Raw genomic sequence first — 16,116 nt, forward strand, 5'->3', positions numbered from 1 at the left:
TTTTTGGATATATATATATATATCTATTGTCCCCAAAAGCCCTTCTGAGGGCTGGTATTTGTGTAATTTTTTTTTGTTCTGTGATATATATATATATATATATATATATATATATATATATATATATATATATATATATATATATATATATTGTCCCCAAAAGCCCTTTTGAGGGCTGGTATTTGTGTAATTTTTTTGTTCTGTGATATATATATATATATCTATTGTCCCCAAAAGCCCTTTTGAGGGCTGGTATTTGTGTAATTTTTTTTGTTCTGTGATATATATATATATATTGTCCCCAAAAGCCCCTTTTAGGGCTGGTATTTGAGTATTTATTTAATATATATATATATATGTAGCATGTCCAGAACCAGAAAAAAAAGATCATATAGGTGTAAAAGGGGTTCCCACCATCCCTGCTCTACTGAAAATTTATCTTTTTTTCTGGTTCTGGACATGCTACAGAGCTGAAACTTCACAGGTACACTTTTTAGACCCCCTAGAGACTAAATCACACAAAAAAAGTTCTTAAAAATTGTCATTTTTGATAGAGAGCCAATTATTGGAAAAAAAAAAAACTTAACAAAAAAAAATTTCTTTGGCTTTATTGTCTGGGGGGTCTAAAAAGTGTACCTGTGAAGTTTCAGCTCTGCAGCATGTCCAGAACCAGGAAAAAAAGATCATATAGGTGTAAAAGGGGTTCCCACCATCCCTGCTCTACTGAAAAATTATCTTTTTTTCTGATTCTGGACATGCTACAGAGCTGAAACTTCACAGGTACACTTTTTAGACCCCCTAGACACTAAATCACACAAAAAAAAAGTTCTTAAAAATTGTCATTTTTGATAGAGAGCCAATTATTGGAAAAAAAAAAAAAAACTTAACAAAAAAAAAATGTCTTTGGATTTATTGTCTGGGGGGTCTAAAAAGTGTACCTGTGAAGTTTCAGCTCTGCAGCATGTCCAGAATCAGGAAAAAAAGATCATATAGGTGTAAAAGGGGTTCCCACCATCCCTGCTCTACTGAAAAATTATCTTTTTTTTCTGGTTCTGGACATGCTACAGAGCTGAAACTTCACAGGTACACTTTTTAGACCCCCTAGACACTAAATCACACAAAAAAGTTCTTAAAAATTGTCATTTTTGATCTCACCGTAACCCTAACCCTAGCCCCTAACACTAAACCTAACCCTAACCCTCTAACCATAACCCTAACCCTCTAACCTTAACCCTAACCCTCTAAGCCTAGCCATAAAAATAACCCTAACCCTAAACCTAACCCTAGCCCTAGCCCTAACCCTAACCCTAGCCCTAACCCTAACCCTAGCCCTAACCCTAATTCGTATTTTTTTCTGGTTCCGGACATGCTACAGAGCTGAAACTTCACAGGTACACTTTTTAGACCCCCCCAGATGCTAAATCCAAAGAAATTTTTTATTTTTATTTTAATTTTTCCAATAATTGGCTCTCTATCAAAAAATTTCAATTTTTAAGAACTTTTTTTTGTGTGATCCCTCTCCGGCATGCCACAGTCCAGGTGTTTGTCCCCTTGAAACAACTTTTCCCTGTGGGTTTTAAAATTTGCCTGCCTATTAAAGTCTATGGCGGTTCGCAATGTTCGCCGGTTCGCGAACATTCGCCGATGTTCGCGTTCGCCGTTCGCAAACAGCGAATTTTATGTTCGCGACATCACTATTAATGATCTGAAGAACATGCTTAATCTTTGTGGGACACACTCCATGCTGATATATGTCTAATACGATCACAGGCGTTATTGCTACAGATAATGATCTCAGTGTTAGAGTCTCACTTATTGAAAACAAAATGAGTTAAATTTGTATTGTCCATAACGATTTGATTGACTCACACACAGACCATGGCTCTGAGATCCAAAAGGGCATTGCTAAACTAGCCGACTTGGAAGACAGGTCACGACACAAAAAATATAAAATTCAGATGCATATCTAAAACTGGAACCAAGGGATTGCAAGCTTATTGATGATAGGGCCCATCACATAAAAAAACCTGATTATCCCCCCCACAAAAACATGCCCTTGCACTGATCCACTTTTTTTATATAAAGGAAATAGCAATGAGAGTTTTCAGAAGTAACCCACCTCTTTCTGGTAAATACATTGGCTTCTTTTTATTCACAGATCTCTCATTGATAACATTCCAAAAGAAAATAAATTTCCTTACCCAACCAAGGCCCTCAGGAACCACAAAATTCTCTATAAGTAGGGTTACCCCACAAAATTGAATGTATCCAGGCAAGGTAAATCCTACACCCTTCATTTGCTAGAAGCAGATCTGAAGCTTTTTAAAAATTTAAAGATTTTAGCCCCTGATTTTCCAGTTCCTAAAAAAAAAACAACCCTGCAAAATTACACATGGAATGGACCTCACCAAGACCCTGTCCATGAAATTCTGAGCCAACCCCTGCTACCATTACCACAAATTTATTGAACCAAACTGCCTTGAGTACCTACAGTTCAATCTTTCTAACAGTTGACTGTTCCCCACCACCACCCTAGAGCAGCCAGGATGCTGCATATAATATCGTTTTTTTTTTAGGTTATCTTTGTTATTAGTTACCTTGTTTGCTATAACTTTTCCTTTTTTACAGGGTGTACTATACACCAGTCTCCATTCTTCCACTCCCTGTATGAACTGTGGGATGGTCTCTCACAGAACAGCTTTCATCAACATAGCTCTGTTAGACCCCCCAATGCTCCAAATGACGGACGCAACATGGTACTATCTCTTCTCACTATGTATTCCTACCCAGCCACTCAACAGCCAATAAACTCTCATTAGGGTCATTAAGATAATTTATTTTAATAAGAGAGGCCTTAATAGTCTCTACAAGGCCCTCATTTTAGTTAAGACCTTTCCTCAAGTTTATACAGCTTGCTCTCCAAAGAAAAAATAGAATGTTCCTACTGCCATTGAGGCGTCCCTCACCATTCAACAAATCTCCACTTTTGAGGATGAACATGGTCGTTATTTAATACTGATATGTTTCAATAATAATATAATATGTACTTTCCTAAATGGTTACACTCAAATGTCAAACTGATCTCCTTTCTTAACAAACTCATTATTATTATTGGGAGGGGACCTCGACTCCACTGGAGATCCCAAAATGGGTACAAAGGAAAAATGATATCTCCCTAAATTCTTTCCTTCACAACCATGACCTGTATGACATTTGGCCTACTTCCCAGCTTCTTATTGCTTCTACTCTAGAATTGAAATGTTCTTACCAGATAAGTGGACTTTACAACAAATGATATCTGCCAAAAAAGAATTGATCATTTGGTCTGATCATGCCCCTGTGAGGATCAGAGTCTAACTTTACTACTCCAACACTACTTCGGAGACTTAATATCTCCCTAATGTCTGATCCCACCTATTCCCAGAAAATCATTGATGCTCAGAATCTTTATTTTTCCACTAACAACACTGAGGGTACCGATTGTTACATGCTATGGAATGCCCAGAAAGCATTTATAAGAGGCATCTTTTTAACCACTTATGCCCCAGGAGGTTTACCCCCCTTCATGACCAGGCCATTTTTTGTGATACAGCACTGCATTACTTTAACTGACAATTGCGCGGACATGTGACACTGTACCCAAATAAAATTTATGCCTGTTTTTTCCCCACAAATAGAGCTTTATTTTGGTGGTATTTGATTAGCTCTGCGGTTTTTATTTTTTGGGCTATAAAAAAACAAAAAATACAAAAAAAAAAACAACAACTTTCTGCTATAAAACATATCCAATAAAAAAATGTAAAAAAACTAATTTTTTTCATCAGTTTAGGCCAATATGTATTCTGCTACATATTTTTGGTAAAAAAAAGTCCCAATAAGCGTATATTGATTGATTTGGGGAAAAGTTATAGTGTCTGCAAACTATGGGATATTTTTATGGAATTTTAATTTACTTATTTTTTTAATATTAATGGCGGTGATCAGCAATTTTTAGCGGGACTGGGACATTGCAGCAGACAAATCTAACACTAAGTGACACTTTTTTGGGACCAGTGACACTAATACAGTGATCAGTGCTAATAAAAATGCACTGTCACTGTACTAATGACACTGACAGGAAAGGGGTTAACATCAGGGGCGATCAAAGGGTTAAGTGTGCTCCTAAGGAGTGCTTTATAACTGTGTGGGAGGTGGCCTAATTGGTAGAAGACAGAGATCTGCATTCCTGCTTAGCAGGAACACAAGATCTCCATCTTCCTCTCTGACAGAATGGCGGTCTGCCTCTCCTGTGAACAATCGGTGGGTCCCAGCTGTGTCCAATCACAGTGGGAGTGGGTCGTTGGTGGCGCGAGCGTGCACCCCAGACCCTGTCCTGTGCCGGAATCACGTAAATATACGTGGTTTCGCGCTGGAGGGCCACCCTGCCACATTATATCTGCGTGAGGCGGTCCTTATGGCAAAAATTAAAGTGGTAAAAATTAAAGACACACTAAAAATCTTAGATCACAGAAATTGGACCTCCCAATAAACAGCATAAGAGTCGCACCATAAGATTTTTTTTAAAAAAATGATCGAAATACCTCACAACCTACTGCTAAACATATCAACCAATTTCTTGCACTACTGTCCTTACAAGAGTCTCATCTCAAACTTCTATCTCAGCCCTTTACCATATCAGAAATGATAGAGTCTCTCCCATTAGCTAAACCAGCTAGCCTTGATGGATTCCCCTATGAATAGTTTGGAGATGACCTGACACAGCACTTGTATAACCTCACCAATAAAAACTGGACAATCTCCTAAGAAAATGCTCCAAGCCGCTATTACAACCATACCTAAACCAGATAAGGACTCATTCCTGCCCCTTCATTATAAACCAGTTTCACTTTTGAATTTTGATATAAAAATACATGCAAAACCCTTAGCATGGAGATTACTAGCTATTATTCACACTCTGATTAACCCAGACCAAGTGGGTTTTATCAAAGGATGTCAAGCCCCTGACCCCACTAGATGAATGCTTAACATACTTCATTTTGTTGAACTACACAAGACTTCAATGCTGTTCTTGGAATTAGATGCTGAGAAAGCTTTTGATCAAGTACAAATGTACTCAAATTTGGGTTTACAGGCCCTATCTTATCAGAAAATATGCCCTTGTATTCCAACCTGTCAGCAAAAATATACTGTATACCTGGGACATGCTATCCTCTGAATCTCAAATAGCACTCTCCAAGGGTGCCCACTGTCCCCTATTATTTTTGCTCAGCTGATGGAACCCCTAGCACACTCAATCAGTCTCACTCTCATTTAAAAATGAGTTCAAATAGGCCCAGTACATAATAAGATAAGTCTGTTTGCTGATGATGTCATATTGGTGATAACAGACTCTTTTAACTCCCTCAAACAAATTCAAAACATCCTTACAGAATTCAGAGAAGTTTCTTACTAGAAAATAAATTCATCTTTGTGACGGTACTAACCGTCACTTTGAGTAAAAGACAGATACTTAATGGTTTGGATTGCTTCAAGTGGGACAGTAATATTTGCCAGCAATATCTCTTCTGAACTATGAAGATTTAATCCCACTTTACACTATGACACTTAGATGTGTATTCCATGTATGTCAAGGAAGGAGACATATCGACTGTCCTTGGCAGTCTTGTCCTATTGTCTGTTTTGAGATGGAATGTGTATTGTGCTAAGGACTACCTGTCCCATTGTTAAATGTTAATCACCTCATATTGTTCTGTCCAGATGGCAAGATAATTAGTTCAGGTTAATTCTATTTCTGTATACAATTTCATCTGCATATGATAATGTAATTATTCAACCCCTGACCCGTATGTAGTAATTTGATCAGGAAGGGGATGTGCTCATGTGTGTATAAAGTGAGTATGTGAGTCTGTTCAATAAACAGTCTGTTTTTACCCCTTCATGAAGTCTCGACTCATGTTTGGGGGTATATGCTACAAGGGATTGCTGTGCTCTTCATACTCCCTCGGATAATCACTAAGCTCTTGTAAGAGCTTGTTCCTGTCCCTGATTCACTCTCTGGGGAAAGAGAGGTTCACCCACTGGAACCTGGAGCCTTGTCATAGATCCAGGGTGGGTAGGGGACGGCGAGACCCCAAACAAGCTGTGGCAGTTCGTGGGGTCTGAGGTGGTTATGGTGTCTGGTGGAGTGCTTGGAGCCCTCGGGAAGCACTAGGAGAATCCGTCAATGGAGGTACCCAGTCCGGGTGCCGGTTGATCCGTTGCAATCTTAATCGCAAATCTTATGCCATTGCATTCCCAAAAGTCTCACTTTCACACTACATACACCTTTACATGAGCACCTCTCTCCATCAAATATTTGGGAATGCAGATTCCTCCCAAGACAGCTAAACTGTATGACATTAACTTTAAGATGCTTCTAACTTCTCTGTCTCAAGTGTTAAACAATTTAACCAATTTGGACTCTCTGTTAAAGGCAGAATGCTGTATTTGCAGTGCTAATACTACCTATCACCCTCTTTCTTCACTAAGATTCATTCTATAGTCAATAGCTACATTTGGAGGGGGGCAAAGAGCAGTGGCATGTTCTCTTTCAATCTTTATCATTATTATCTAGCTACCCTCCAAGACCAAACACAGTTTTGGTGGACCCCTAACCCTGCTAAATTTTGATCATCCACTGAGGAATATCTACTGCCCTGCTCCTTTACATCCTTAGTCAGTTGTGGCCCTTGCCAACACCAAAGCAGGCACATGAGGTCAGTGGCTGGTGAGGCACTGGCTATTATCACAGCCAGATACACACAGGTTACATTTTCACAAGTTACGTATTCAATCTCATTATATAGGTGATTGCAGTTCTACTAGTTCCACTAGTTATACTCATTTAACAAAAATATTTACAAACACTGTCCTTTTAATCGCCGGTTCACACTGCAGCGACGCTACTTCGCACCGCGACCTCCGAGGAGTGGCCGCCACGGACTTCATAACATTGAAGTCTATGGCGGTCGCCTCCGGGTCGCCCCAAAGAAGCTCCGGACCCTTTTTCTAGGTCAGAGCGACTTGTGTCGCTCCTATTAGAACGGGTCCGCAGCTTCCCTATGGGCTTCCCTGCGGCGACCTGTGAGGCGACCAGGTCGCCTCGCAGGTCGCCCTAGTGTGAACCGGCACTAAGAGGTTTTTCAGTCACCCTTTTGTTGATGCTGGAAACAATATTACTAGCAAAGATGACAATAAAGATTGTAGAAAAAATAAAACATGTTTCTTTTTTTGTTTTTCTGAAGCCAGAAATATAACAGTAATATTCAATAATAAACAACTAAAAAAATAAAGGGTTCAGGGTATATAGCATAATAATATATTTTTTTGCTTGATAAAAACAAAAGTACCCTTTCAGCAGCTGCAGATTATCCGTCTTAACTGTGTGAGAAAAACATGTGATTATGGGTAAACCTTATACCCATAACCCCATGTTTTTTCATTGTAGTTAAGAGGGTTGGGCTGGACACATGCCCCCTTCTATGACACTGCAGTGAGAGGAGTGCCTCCAATGCATCATTTTTGTTGGACAACTTGGACTAATAGTATTTTACCATTGGTCCAAGGCTCCAAGCTGTCCATTGAGCTCAGTGCCTCTGACAAGAAGTCAAAAACACTGTGAGCTCATCCTCTTAGTCTGCGCCAGCGTGCCAGCTTGTATTTAAACTGGCCGTGCTTTACAGTATGTAGCTTCTGACAGTCTGCGCAAGGAGCCCCGTTTCTCCGGAACCATAGGTGCTAAGATTGACCAGTGGTGGTGGTAGGACTTCCTCTACCTACCCCATAAAAATGTAGTGTCTCTGTGACCCCAGGTTGCCAAGCTACGACCCTCAAAGCTCAAACTTTTTTTTTTATGTTCATGGCAGGTGAGGTCTTGCCTCCCCTGACTGCACGTCCCTGCACCAAAGTGCATAGATGATAGATAAATTACCTTTGTTGATGAATGCACCCATAACCTCTAGTCAGTTTTGCTATCTCTAGATTACCCTGAGTTGTTTATTCCCCATCTAAAATTAACCACCTGGGCCAGCCTAGGGATCAGCTCACTGTAGGACTTATTTTTTGACAAAGACGTAAAAGATTTTACAGAGCTGCAAGACACATACCACTTTCCAACTCAGGAACAATTCAGGTACCTACAAATTGTTCATTTGTTGCAACACACCAGACTACAACCGTCATACCTTTTAGACTTGATGCTGTATCTTTTTTAGGAATCTATATCAGCACAATTGAAGAGAATCTCCTTCTTTTATACTAAATTACACAACAAATTGTCCATCACTCTCAACTATATTGAAATGGGAACAAAACATGGGTCAAAGCTTCCCCACTAGTACATGAAAACAATCTATTAAGGTCATATATAATTACACTTTGTGTACTGATCACTGGAAATTTATGTATAAATCAGGTTAATAGCTGGTACCTGACTCCTTCTAGGCTCTCAAAATTCAATCCAACAATTACTTCCCAATGCTGGAAGAACAGTGGTTCCATAGGATCCATTATTCATATCTTATGGTATTGTAAATCTGTTAGATCCTACCAGAATCAAATTTTCAAACTGCTTTCATGCCCTAATTGTTGCGGCCCTCAGCTGAATTAGCAATACCTCATGTTCATATTACTGATGTCCCTATACCCTCTAGAACCTTTTGCTGTGTATATACTATTGTCTGCTAAGCTTAATATAATGCGCAATTGAAACTCATTGGTGATTTCGACAGTCACAGATGTTATTAATGACCTGAATCACCATGTGCCTATAAAAGGGTGTTCACTATAAAAAAATGCCTCCCTGCACAAATTCAATCTTTTATGGAACATGTGACTTAACTATTCTTGTTGCACTGTAGATCACATATGACATACTACCTTGCTTTAACCTTGTTGTACATCCTAGACAGGAATATTTACTAGAAATTAATTTTGGTAACCTGTACTTTGTACTTTGACTCTTCTTTCTGTTGTGTTTTATCTTTTACTGATTTGTTCAGCATTCTACATAGCCTACTCATGTAACTGATTATGTCATTGCAGTCTACCTACACAACTTTTCTATGTGCTAACTATGTTTTTGACTAATATTATGATGTATGCTATTAATGATAGTCATTACATTTATTTCAATACCTGTATCATTGTGAACCTATAAAGATGAATTGAAATATAAATCTAGAAAATATATCCTCTAGTTTTTTTCGAAATATATAAGAATAGAAAAACACATATGGGTTTGTAGCAAAAACACCAATAGAGGGCTTTAACATAAAATGTTTCATCATAATCGCTTGAAATGAAATAATTGGGAATTACTCATAATTATTGAAGTATTTATTATATAAATTAATGATAAAATGATGTGTGTGATAAAGTCAATTCCACCACACCCCATAACTTTCTTGTAAAGTGACATCACCTAAAGCTCTGTTACAGCTTTGTGTGGATATGGTCTAACAGTGCTCAAAACCACAAGCCTGTGTACTTCCAGCTGATTCATAATCCAAGAATTTAAAGATCAGAAAAATACAGTACATTCTCTGAACACTTACATTGCTTTAAAAATCATGGTACTTAAAGTCAAAGTAACAGCAGTAAGAGGTAATGTAACAAAATAGTTCAGCCCTAAATTTTCCACCTAGTACTTTACATCAGTTAGGAGTTCCACCTCCTGCTGAAATCCTACTGGGTGGACTGAGATTTTGAGCATGCTATACTGGAATTGATGGCATTGTTTTTTTTTTTTTAATCCAAAATAGTTTTTATTTGTATTGAAATTGGCAAAAAGTAACAACATCAATCTTAACAGAGACTGCAATATCGCATACATAAAAGGAATGTATTACTTGAGCAATTGGCAAGTTATCAATTTGCTAAAGACAAATAAAGTTAGTGACCTAAAATCCATATCTCTATAATTAAGCCCAAAGAGGGTAAGGAAGGATAAAGGAGTGTGGCTTCAAATGGAGACTGTCAGATAACAGACTTGGAATAAAGCTTTTTTGAAAGAGTGACACAATCAGTATCTGGTTGTCTGTATATTGATTCGGTTGTGCAATAGAGTGAGGATGGGCTCTTATGGCTGGCACCGTCAAATCCCAGACTGGGAAGGATGAGTGGAATCCACAGCAGATGCTACAAAAATGAGACCTAATCACAGACTGTTTGTAGGAATAAGTGCATAATATTGTAGCTAAAGCCAAATAATTAGAGTATATTCAGTTGAGAAACTATGACAACCTAAACCAAAAGTGTTTTGTTCCATCTCAAATATCTGGGTAATGAGAACTTAGCATTACCTGTAAATTGGATCCAAACACATAAGAATCACTTCAAAATGAAGTAGGAGCTGTGTCAAATGGACAGCAGGTAGAAGATTCTGCTGGCCGCATACCCAAATGTTCCCAAAATGTTTTGAGCAATCTCTGCATTTAAAGTTCATATATACAGGAGTGTTTTATTAATCTTATCAGCTTTCAATTGTTTTTTTTTTTTTGTAAATAATTTTTATTAGATTTTCAACAATACAAACAAACAAATTTGCATTGGCAAACAAACAATTTGCATTGGCAAACATCAACAACAAGCAACAGTGATGTTGTAGAATACATTAACAAGTATGGGATTGGGTAACAATAACCAAAATTATATCAGCAGTAAAGATAATGGCTTTCAAAAAGTGGACCAAAAGTCCCAGTATTTTCTAAATTTCGACAGTGTCATAGAGTTGACCGCCAGTGCTTTCTCGTACTGATAGTTAAGCCTAAGTAGGGAAATTACCTCCGACAGATTGGGGGAGACTACCATCTTCCATTTACGCAGGATGATTGTCCTAGCAGCTAACAACACATGTGACACCCACGGTCTATACTGCGAGGGGATAGATTCCATCCCCAGGTTCAGAACTGCTAATGCTGGATTAGGCTTAATTAAGCAGCCGGTATAAGAGGCCATATAACTGAATATCTGATTCCAATAACTGGTGAGCGATGGACAGGACCACATTATATGGAGAATCGTTCCTACTTGGTCACAGTTTCTCCAACATAGTTGGGAGTGGGCGGGCGAAAATCCCGCCAGCCGGTATGGAGTATAGTGCCAACGGTTAATTATTTTAAGCATCATCTCCCAGTGATTTACGCAATGTGTGAAAACGGTGGAAGTAGATGCTGCTAGTTTCCATTGGGAAATAGAGAAGCTCTGCCCAAGATCCCTATCCCATTTGAACATAGGCCTGGATTTGTAAAAGGTGTTGTCATCTAGCAGTATGTGGTAGTAGTGCGTCAGTTTGGGGGGTGATGGATTAGCTTTCAATTGTTGAAAGGTAGGCATATCACTTTAGATCCCCACCTTAGCAATTAGTGTCTTGACAAATGATATGCAGATAAAATGTCTGTCTAAAGACTCAGTAAAGACACAGGAGGAAGGTCTAGTTGCAATGGGAAACTCATAATGCCATGCAAAAAGGTTATTATTTGCTTCCAGTAAGTCTGCATCTGTGGGCAGGATCAGAGCAGGTGGAAAATTGAGTAAAGGTTCCATTGAAACGTAGGGAATATTGAGTTTTAAAACAGTTTACAGTATACTTCTAACCAAATGTATGAGTGAGATGATCAGTAAGTTTCAGGGAGATCAGTTTGCTGGCTAGAATATCTTCCTAGATCTCATAACCAATAAGGCTCAAATCAACCTCCTTTAAATTTTTTCTATAGTAAACCTCTGTGCCCTGGGTTCATGAAAGGCGGCATAGATTTTCAAAATCATATGATTTTTTGGGGATTTGCTTGAATCATAGCAGCAGCCAAATGAGAGATACCATGTCTAGCAAAGTTCAGGATGTTGCTCCATACAAAGCTCTGTCAAAATGGAGTGTCACTACTTACCCCTGGAAATACCTAGTTTGGATATAACCATGTTTGTTGCAAAGCTTGAGACATTAAGGGCTAATTCACACCAGATGCAGTGGAACTGCATTGGGCGGCTATTCCAGTGAAGTCCCACTGTATGGACAGTGCAAAATGCCTTGTCTTCTATGTGCCCAGTTCACACCACTGTGGTGGTATGCGGGCGCGGTGTGCTGAAAAAAATGACTGCATGCAGTACTTTTTTATCAGCACAGCGTAGTGTAAGGTAATCCACTGCCTCACACTGCGTGATTGGCAGTTTAACTTTATGAGAGGTATGTGTAACATCTCAATAAAGTTTGTTAAAAAAAAAAAAGGAAACAGTTTCATTCGTCAAGCATCACATCTGATCGTACTGCACACCATCCACTGCACTGTAATTCAGCGACTGATGTAAACCAACATCAGGTTGGAAAATTGTAGGCCTGCACAACCCTAAAATCTTTAATTATTAATAGTAAGGGGGTCTAGGAAGTGAGCGAGTGATATTGTCAGGGACCATAAGGTGCATACTGTACACTTGGGGGCTTCAGCAGTGCACTGATGTTTATTTTTTTGAAAAGGAAAATATTTCAATAGACATTTTTTTTTAACTTTTAGTAGTATATGGGCATGTTTATAAGGTTTCCAGTATTTATATTTCCTATGTTTATAAGTGTTTCACTTTATTTTTCTATTGATTTTTTGAGAGGCTTCCAGTAACTGATCAAAGAAGCTAGTTATGAAAGATATATATACTGTAGGGTGCCATTGCAGGCTTCTTAATTTGCAAGTATTATTCAAATCACTGGCACAAAACTAATATAGTGATAAAGAATCTCAACTTTCTTCTGCCTAACTTTTTATGCCTTTACTGTGTCAGTGAATTAGAAATACTTAAAGGACTGATACGGTCTCTATTTGTTTCTTTTCTTTGTTCTGTTGTATAATGGAAAAATGTAATAAAAATTATAATTTGTGAAAAAAAAATTGTAATTGTAAAATAAAAATAAAAATTGTAAAATAAAATTGTAATAAAAAAAATTGTAAATAAAAAAAAAAAGAAAAATACCGTACATTTTTAAAGGATAAGTTCACCTTTAGATGCATGTTACACCCATATTAAAAATATAACATGTAACATGCTCCTATGCACCTGCCTCCTACTGCCAGAACTCCAGGGTTCCTTCCCCACAACGCCATATGCCCACACAGCCCCATCGTTCATTTACAGGAATCTGTGAATGATAAGTCTACAAGTCCCATCTGCCACCACGGTAAACAGACTTGTAATGTCAATGAACTACAAGCTCACAGATCAGCATGCTCATTGTTCATTTACGCTGCCTACAGAGGTATGGGCAGAGAGCTCCAGGCAGCGTGTGCAGGAGCTTGGTATTGAGCCTGCAATCTACTGATTGCAAGTGCAATGCTCTGCAGGGTCCAGCGACATGGCCTTTAAGTTAGGTTAGGTAGGCAGGCAGCATTTTCAAAAGGAAGCCAGCAATACCCCAACCCCCCAATATTTTTGCTCAAGATTAGTATACTTTAAATGATAGCTGCTTTTCACAAATCATGTTCTTTGAAGCTGGCACAATGTTCTTTTTGGTCATTAACCACTTCTGGACAGGAAGGATTTGCCCCCTTAATGACAAGGCCATTTATTGCTATTCGGCACTGCATTACTTTAACAGAAAATTGTGTGGTCATGTGATGCTGTACCTATAAATAAAATTGATGTCCTTTTTTTCCCCAACAAATAGAGCTTTCTTTTGGTGGTAATCTATGCAATTTTTATTTTTTTGCTATAAACAAAAAAAGTGCGACAATTCTGAAAAGAAAAAAAAAAAACAATATTTTTCATATTCTGCTATATAATATTCCCCCCCAAAAAATGTAAAAATCAAAATAATTCATCCTTTTAAGCCAATTTGTATTCTGCTACATATTTTTTGTTAAAAAAATTGCAATAAGCGTATTTTAAATGATTTGCGCAAAAGTTATCGGGTCTACAAACTAGGGGAAAGATTTATGTCATTTTTATTTTTTACTAGTAATGGCGGTGATCTGCGATTTTTAGTGGGACTGCAACATTTTGACAGACAGATCGGACCCCAAACTGATGTTTTTACTTTTGGGGGGACCAGTGACATTACTACAGTAATCAGTACTAAAAATATGCACTGTTACTGTACTAAGGACATTGGCAGGGAAGGGGTTAACCTAGGGGTGATCAAAGGGCCTAGGGGAGTGTTTACTAACTGTATGTGGGATGGGCTTCTGAAATGATCATAGAGACTTGTGTTCCTATATAGAAGGATCACAGGTGCTCTGTGATCATCTCAGAGAGAAGAACGGTCAGCTGTGTTTACAACAGCTGACTGTCCTCTCTCAGAGGGGAGCGATCGCAGGTGCCCGCCAGCCTCGTGCATCGGCATCCCTGCTGCCTAGTGGGGGTGGGAGCACGCCGATAGCGTGCGAGCTCGCCCCCCAGCACTACCCGCTCGACTGACGTAGGGCTATGATGGTTCACGCAGGAGAGACAGCTGGCGGTCTTAAAGGTGTTAATGAAACAATTATCTGAAAATGAGTTTGGATGTCCTGGCATTTTTTTTTGTGTAATTTTTTTCTAAACCATGTTTCATATAGTGTTTTATATTTACTAAGGGCCACATCTTACTGTAGATCAAAGTGAAAATAGAATCCTGTCTAAATTAGTATTTTAAGAAGTTCTGTAAAATAACACAGCACATGCAGAGTATACCCTATACCACACTATGTACACTTTCCTGGTGCCTGTGGAGCGCTGCCTAATGCCTGCTGTTGATAAGGTGCATTGAGCCAAATCCCTTAAGATAAATCAAGGAATTATCACTACCGTCGAAAACTGTCACCAAAAACAGTAGATGTCTAACAATTAAAACACTCACATGGATAATGTGAATCTGAGGACAGAAATACAAAAGTCAATTTGTTATTTAACTTGTTTTGAAGGTACAAACCTAGGATCTGTCATTTGTATTTTATTATAACGCATACTTGCTCCAGGCTCACCAGGTGGTGAAGCCACTTTCAGGATTACAGCAGACACATACACACAAGGTACCAATAAAAGCTCTCATGTCCTTAATTTAACAAATTCTCTTTTGCTAGTCTGTTATGCTGTAACTCTGCATTTGTGGGAGGAACAGCCCCAATTTTTATGCCGAACAATAGATGTAAAACTGCTTCTATAAAATTGGCCTGAAATGAGTTTGCAGTGATTATCAATGAAGCACAGATGGCTATTTAAGAACAAACATGACTAATTTAAGGCTATTGTTTATTTCACTGTTTGGAACCCTCTACTATGTAAGCTGTGTCCTCAATTGCTTTGGAAGAAAATTACAAAATCTTTAATTAAAGCCATTATAGTGCTTTTAATGACTGTGAAGGGTCATAAGCATTATCCCCAGTCATAGCTGAAAAGTAAGGGTCAAAGCAATTTGAATCTTTTACATAAGTATGGTACTTTATTTGATTTGTCAAAGAAGGTTTCAGCTTTTTCTCATTTTATAACCTATGACGACAATCATTTTAAACAGGGAACCAAGTTCTTTTCATGCTAACGGTAAAACGTTTTTGGTCATTTAATTACAAGTGATTACCTGATACTGTTAACATAATAAGATGAATGTTTCTCTTATATTCTGAAATGACTAAGGATAAAGATACAGGTTGTGAGCACTACCTGGGCAGCTTGCCAAGATAAAAAAACGTACAAAAGTTTATATGCAGTGGCTCATTAAGGTCTTAGAACATTTTAAACAGACAAGTAGAGTGTGAACTCTCTTAAATCTTTAGGGGGCATACTGCGCGGCCGATGATAAAATCATCAAATGAATGCGTAACGTCAAGTTTAATTATTGTTACTGATTACCTCTTTTTGAGATTTCACAAAATACTTTGCATGTTGAGTAGCTATTCAGCATGCTATTCCTTTCTCAATAATTACACACACAGACACAGTTTACTGCTTCTTTTCCCAATATTCTCAAATTGTTTCCAAGTTAGTTCCATTGTTTTTTAGGGTGAGCTGTGCTCACATCGTTTCTCCCAAACACATTACTCGCATCATTGTTTCCATTCCCTTTCCTGTTTGAGCACACTTGCCATGTAAATTCTGTGTTGATTGCTGTTTTTTCTCTCATCA

General features: G+C 38.3%; 1 protein-coding gene across 1 annotated transcript in view; it reads left to right on the forward strand.

Annotated features, from left to right (window-relative positions):
- SNTG1 (syntrophin gamma 1) overlaps positions 1-16,116 on the forward strand; it is a 914,265-nt gene that overhangs the window by 506,128 nt on the left and 392,021 nt on the right. The gene's annotated exons all lie outside the window — the stretch shown is intronic.

This window comes from Pelophylax lessonae, assembly GCF_965119305.1.
Source record: "Pelophylax lessonae genome assembly, chromosome: 5".
Classification (NCBI taxonomy): domain Eukaryota; kingdom Metazoa; phylum Chordata; class Amphibia; order Anura; family Ranidae; genus Pelophylax; species Pelophylax lessonae.